At 60.8% G+C, this 6,376-nt stretch overlaps 1 protein-coding gene across 1 annotated transcript in view; it reads left to right on the top strand.

Annotated features, from left to right (window-relative positions):
- Nucleotides 1-2,236: 2,236 nt before the first annotated feature.
- The window catches only part of SH2B3 (SH2B adaptor protein 3), a 25,982-nt gene continuing 21,842 nt past the window's right edge, over nt 2,237-6,376 (top strand). Inside the window, exon 1 of the mRNA XM_030887472.2 lies at nt 2,237-2,338. The gene's annotated coding sequence lies outside the window, so the exon portion shown is untranslated. The remainder of the gene's footprint in view (nt 2,339-6,376) is intronic.

Below are 6,376 nucleotides of genomic sequence, written 5' to 3'. Positions count from 1 at the left end.
TTAGGAATCGCACGGAAACCAGGAACCGGACTCCAGAAAAACCGAGCCAGGCAGCAAAGCGGACAGTGGGGGCCCCGCCAAGAAATCTGGCGTGAGAGAAGACTCGAACCGTGATTAAAAAGGGGAAGAACCACAAGTCCCCATTTAAGTCAGCAGAACTGCCGTCTGGGCAGCGAGAGGGAAAGTGCTTGTGGCTGGCAGATTTCAGCAACTGATTGGCAGCAGCTGTGACCGGGGCCAGGCTGCTCCGTGCAGCCACCTGGCGCTGGTGTGATTGCAGGCACCAAGCCTCAGTCTCTCCAGGTGGCATCTTCAGGTTAGGCTTCCTAGGACGCTCCGCCCCCCAGACCCTGTCATGCCAAGGGGCAGGCGTCTCGGCTCAGGCCACCAGAGAGGCCACCCTGAGCCTGTACCACCTTTCTAATAATTGTACCCATTCTATACTTGTCCCCTGTGACCCGTCACTAAAATGTCAGCTCCAGGAGGCTGGCAGTATTGCCCTGACTTGTGCACTGCTGTGTCCCCAGGACGGAAAGCTGCCTGGAGCAGTGTTTGTTGTGGGGGAACCCCAGAGTATGTTCCCACATCCTCAGCCCAGCAGAATGAAACACCCCGGGCCCCCGCGCCATCTTCACAATCCTTCCGACGTTCTGGCCCATTATTGCAGCCCAGCTGGGATTCAGTGTATCTTTATCTCCGACTCTTCCCCAGTGGCACCTTCAAGGTCATTGGATCCTCACCAGGCGCCCTCCCCCATGCAGGTGCAATCAGGAAACTCCCACCTTTGGGGGGGAATCCCTTCCTGCAGCTGCTGGAGGAAGGGCCTGTTTATCAAACACTCTCGTCGGGCTTCCTGGGCCGGCCCGCACTGCTTCACCAGCAGAACTCATTTCACTCTCAGAGCAACCCCGCGGGTGGGGGCTGTTCCTTCCACTCCACAGGGGAGGACATTGAGGTATGGAGGAGCGTTTGCCCAGGTCGGGGAATGGAGGGAGAGGTACCTCGCTGTCTAGGAAAGGGTGAGGTGGCCCCCTCCAAGCCGGGGGCGTGAGCGACTGGCTTCCTGTGGGGGGGGGGGGCGGGCGTCCCCGCTCTCGCCCTCCCGGGTGCTGGGGAGAGGCCGGCCGAGAGCGACCTGGCGCAGACTAGGGAGTTCCCCGCGGTCAGCCTGCCGCCTCCGAAGGAAGGCCGGTCTGCTGTTTTTGTTGTTAGTTGCCCTGGAGTCTGTGTGCTGCAGGGTTTCTTCTGCTGTAACTTTTAACGAAAGCAGACAGCCGGGACTTTTTTTCCTGCGTGCCCTGAAAGCAGCCAGGGGCAGAGAATGGGAGGGTCAGAGGGCATGGCAGCCAGTGATCCGGGAGGACTTAGGGAGGAATTTGCAGCCCTCCCGGAGTCGGAGTTTCGGTGCACAGGTGGAGTACAGGGCGGCGACGTGGTCAGAGCAGAGGCTGGGAATGTGGAGCCCGAGTTGCCGGCCCAGCAGAGTTGGGGCCAGGTGGGGCTGGGCTCTCGCTCGGTGATGATGAAAGTAGCGGCAGCTATTGCACTGACGCCCGGGCGCTCGGCGATAAGGCCTGGTGGAGGGAGTTAGCAGGCGCGCCCCCTCCAGGTCTGGCGACTCGGCCTGTAGACCACGCCCTTCTCCGGGTTTCACCCCTTGGCGGGAGGCACCCCCCACCCCTCCCTGGCGGTCTCTCGCAGCCCTTAAGCAGTGCGACGCGGAATGGGAGGGCAGGCTGTGGGCGGGACTTGGAAGGGCCCCGCCCCTCGCCGGGTTGCCGCTCGGGCTCCAGTGGGGGAGGAGCCAAGTGGATGGGCAGGGCCAGGGCAGGCCCCGCCCCCTAGGCGTCCGCTTCGTGCCCGCCCCTCTGGCCAAGTCTCCTGCTGGCGGGCGTGCTGGGGCGGGGCCCGCGGTGGTCCCGCCCCCATCCCGCCCCCGCGGCCGCCCTCCCGTGGCGCTGCGCTCCAGCCGCGGTTCCTCTTTACATAACCGCGCGGGGCGGCACGGGCTCCGGCCAACGCCCCCACCCGGCCGCCCGCCCGGACTGTCGCGGCCCGCGGGGGCGACGACGGCGGCGGCAGCAAAGTTTCCTCGGCGGCGGCCCGGGGGCGCATCCTCCCGCAACTGTCATGCGCTGGCAGCGGAAATGATGAGACGCTGGCCATTTTCCGAGCCCGGGTTTCCTGCCTGAGCCCGTGCGAGCGAGCCGCGAGCTAGCCGCCGGCGCGCGGGAGAGGACGCGCCCGGGGCGGGGGGCCCGCCCGCCCCCTCGGACTTTGGGGGGCCGGGGGCGCGCGACGCCATGGGCCGGCCGGGCCCGGAACCCCTGTCTCTCAGGTAAGCTCGCCCCTCCCGGCGCTGGGAGGGCTTCAAAGTGGGGAGAGGAGGCCTGGAGCCAGGTCCGCTCAGCCTCTGCGCACCTCCACAGCGGCCCTCAGTACTGCCTGCAGCTGGCCGAGGGTGTGTGTGTGTAGGGGGCCCCTTCCTCGCCTCCTGCGGCACCCCACCCACACACGTGTTGGGAGGTACTGGGGTAGCTGAGGCAGTCGGGGCGGGGACTATCCACCTATAAAGTCTCCCTGCCCCCAAGGACAGCACTGCCCTCAACTCGTGCCTGGTCCTGGTAAGGAGGGGTCGAGGGTCACTTGATACCTTGAAAGTGAAAGTAGTCCAACAGAACGGGGGTGGGGGGAGCCCTTCGAGGGAGAGCTGCTGCGGGCCCCTCCGCTCCCCCAGGACAAGCCATGTGGCTCAGAGGGTAGTGGCCTGATGCTGGAAGCCCCTTTCCCCACTCTGGCCTGTGTCCCTACTGCCAGATTTGGAGGTTCGCCAGGCTTTAAAGGACGCAAAGACAGGGTCTCTTTGGGCTGGGTCCTCAGAACGCGACCTGGGGTTCTTGGGAATCTCCTTTCCTCGCTCCCTTCGCCCCCTCCCCACCATGGTCAGCGCTTCAGGTTATTTCTGAGACCTCGAAAGCCTGCCCTGCGCAACCCCCCCTCCCCCCGCACTTCCGTCCCTCAGGCCTTGGGGGCTTTTGTGGGGGGAGGCTACATTTGAGGAACTGGGCTGGGGGCATGCCTGCTTGTCCGCTTCTTTTTTTCTTTCGTTTCCTCTTTCTCTCGTTTCTCTTCCCTATACCCTGGCCGCCTTGATGTAGGTGAGGAGGTCATTGCCTGCAGCTGGGGGCCCCCGGGAGGGGCACGATCAGGCTGCTGGCGTGGGAGGAAGTGAAATCGGGCTGGGGCTCCAGGGCAGAGGGCCAAGGGTCACCTTTGGAGGAGTGGCGGCTGAGGGCTGAGAGGAGCATCCCAGACAGCCCCCACCCCCAGCTGCCGGTCCTCGGGCCACTTCATCCTGGGGCCCCCATTTCCAGCCCTGCCCTGCAGGGCCTCAAGGAACGCAGGCTCTCCGAGTCCGGATTTCCCATCCCTGACCCGGCGGTGGGAGCGGAAGCTGCTCACAAGCCTCCCGGGGACCGGGAGAGGCTGGAGACCCAGTCCTGAGGGGGGCAGAGCTGGCAGAGAGACTTCCTGGGCTGGCTGGGGTCAGGGGACAGAGGCCAGGGCCCGCGGGGAACTTGGACTGGTTTTTAACATGCTCTGGTTTTGCCTTTTCCCACAACCCCCTGGAGTGCTGCGGGGAGAAATCCATCTGAGCCAAAGGGTGAACATTCCTAGAACTTCCAAGTCCTCTGTGAGCCACAACTGGTTGTGGGCCTGGCCTGCAGGATCAGCAACTGGGGTCTGAGGGCTGCAGGGCTCAGCAGTGGCCCAGGAGGGTTCTGGAGGCTTGGGTGTGAATCTCAACCAGCCTCTCTCTAGTGGAGAGCTTGGTTCATGTGACCAGCTTGAGCCTCAGTTTCCCTCTTTGTAAAACAGTTGCAGCAGCGTGTGGTGGAGTTGTAATGAGTCTGGCACAGAGACCAGGTCCAAGGACAGGTGATAGAGAGGATTCCTTTAATCTTTTCTTTTTACTGTGCAAATATACATATGTAAGCAAACATATACCTGACTAGGCACTTCTCCATGCATAATAAAATCAAACCCTCTGTTGCCCAAGTGATACCAACTAGTTACACCTGACATGACCAAGCAGGTCTGCACCATGGGGTTTCCCAGGCTGTCATCTCTACGGAAGCAGTCACATCTTTCTCAGAGCAACTGGTGGCCTGGAACCACTGACCTTTTTGGCAAAACCAAAAAACCAAATTCACTGCCATCCAGTCAATTCTGACTCTTTTGCAACCCTTATAGAACAGGTTAGAACTGCCCCTGTGGGTTTCTAAAACTGTAACTCTTGGCAGGAGTAGAAAGCAGAGTTAGTGGTGGTTTTGAATTGCTAACCTCAGAGCTAGCAGCCTAGCACATAAACCAATATGCCACCAGGGCTCCTTGATCTGTTAGGCAGCTGATGTTTAACCACTGTCCTACAAGGACTCCTTTCTACCTGTGTAAGTCAGTGATTCTAGGAGCCCTGGGGCACAGAGGTTATGAGTTGGCCTGTGATCAGGAAGGCTGGCAGTTTGGAACCACCAGCTGCTCTGAGGGAGAAAGGCCGGCTTTCTATCCCCATAAACGGTTCCAGTCTCGTAAACTCATACCCTGTCATATAGGGTCTCTAAGTTGGCATGACTCGCTGGCAGTTGAGTTGACTGGGGGACGGTGACGATGGTGTGATACTGGCTGTGGAATGCTCCTTGTCAGTGGGCCTGGAGTACCAGCAGTGGGTTCTGAAGGGTGAGGCCCTTACTCACCAGGCCTCGGTTTCCTCTCTGCCAAATGGGCGGGATAATGACTCCCATAGAATTATTAGGATCGGTTACTCTTGTGGTAGTGTGGCTGTTTCATCCTGGTTTTCTCCCTGACTCCTCGATCCCCTAAACTTTGGACTTGCACCCTCTCTGATAGACCTTTCCAGAACAAATCAAAGGCTATAGAACTAACAGCTGAAGATAATGGTGACAGACTGGGACAGGCAACTGCTGGGTGACCCCACAGCAGAGCAGGCCAGCCCCTGGGGACCCTCAGGGATCTGGGTCCAGCTATACCACCTCGAATACACCCCACCTCTAGGGGTTCAGGGCAAGAGTAAGAGGGGTAGGGAAAGGTGGGGGTGTTGGCACTTGGAGGGGCCCCTCCCCAGGCATGGTGAGGCTCTGAGGGGGCTGCTTGGAGGCCCACCAGGGATGGCACCCCTTTCTTGAGGGTCTTTGTACCATTGCTGTCAGTCCCTGGGTTGACCACTTAACCTCTCTGAGCTGATGTAGTTGGCATCTGTGCAAGAGTTTAGCAGTTCTTTTCGTGGGCTGTTGCTGCAACTGCAGAGAACTCTGGTGGTGCAGTGGTTATGCATTGGACTGCAGTCCACAAGGTCAGCAGTTCAAAACCCCCAGCAGCTCTGCAAGAGAAAGACAGGTCTTTGTCCTCCCAAGAAGAGTTAGAAGCTCAGAAACGCACAGAGTTTTATCCTGCCCTATAGGCTTGCAGTGAGTTGGCATCAACTCGATGGCAGCCAGTGATGCGTTCAGGAGCTGCCGTGGGCCTGGGTGAGGGTGCCCTGAAGAGCCAACCAACTGCCCTTGTCCAAGGGGAGGCGGGGCCTGTGGAGCCGCCACTTGTCTTTGGTTGGAGAACCCAGCCGGGTGGTCAGGTGGCTGGCACACAGCAAGGACTTGAGCCGGGCTGGCTGTCAGGACCAGGTCTGTGTGAGCCTCAGGGTCTCCGATCTCTGATCCCCTTCCCGAGGGCATGGGGGAAATACACTGCCCACGGTGGGGTAGGTCAGGGAGAAGAACTCCCCGGAGATTCTGAGCAGCTGTTTCTAATGCCCACATTTCCTGGGAGAGAGGGCCTCGGTGTCCCCAAGAGGAGCACACCTGTGGGGGCAGGGGTGCAGGCAGTGGCCTCCATGTGACAGAGGGGAGGAAGCTGGCTGTCTGGGAGATTTGTGTGCATCCTCGGGGTGCACTCACAGCAGGCCCCATTCCCACCTCCCCACCCGCCCTGAAGAAACTGAGGCTGCCCAGGGGAAGTGACTCAGCGGAGGTCACTTGCTGAGTCAGTCCTGATTGGACCCAGGAGCCCTGCACCCCAGCCCTCAGCCTGCCAGGGCCTGAGTTCTCTGGGGATCAGGCAGGCCCAAGGCCACAGCCTTTGTCCTGTGGCCTGATTGGCCAGTGTTCCTTCGATGAGGACTTGAGGGTCCTCCCTGCAGTGGGGGGGCCTGGGGCACTTCCCTTAGAGAGCAGGTTCTCCTGGCTCCCCCCCTGGCCCCACCCTGCCCGGAAACCCAGCCACTGAGCAGATGGCTGGAAGATTTTTCCTCCCACGCCACCCTGTCAGGGGTCGGCCAGGGGGGGGGGGGGGGGCAGACAGG

The sequence above is a fragment of the Echinops telfairi genome, unplaced genomic scaffold, assembly GCF_000313985.2.
Source record: "Echinops telfairi isolate 266 unplaced genomic scaffold, ASM31398v2 ScPeMD7_7412;HRSCAF=8450, whole genome shotgun sequence".
Lineage (NCBI taxonomy): Eukaryota > Metazoa > Chordata > Mammalia > Afrosoricida > Tenrecidae > Echinops > Echinops telfairi.
This window is presented reverse-complemented; position numbering and strand designations above follow the sequence as displayed.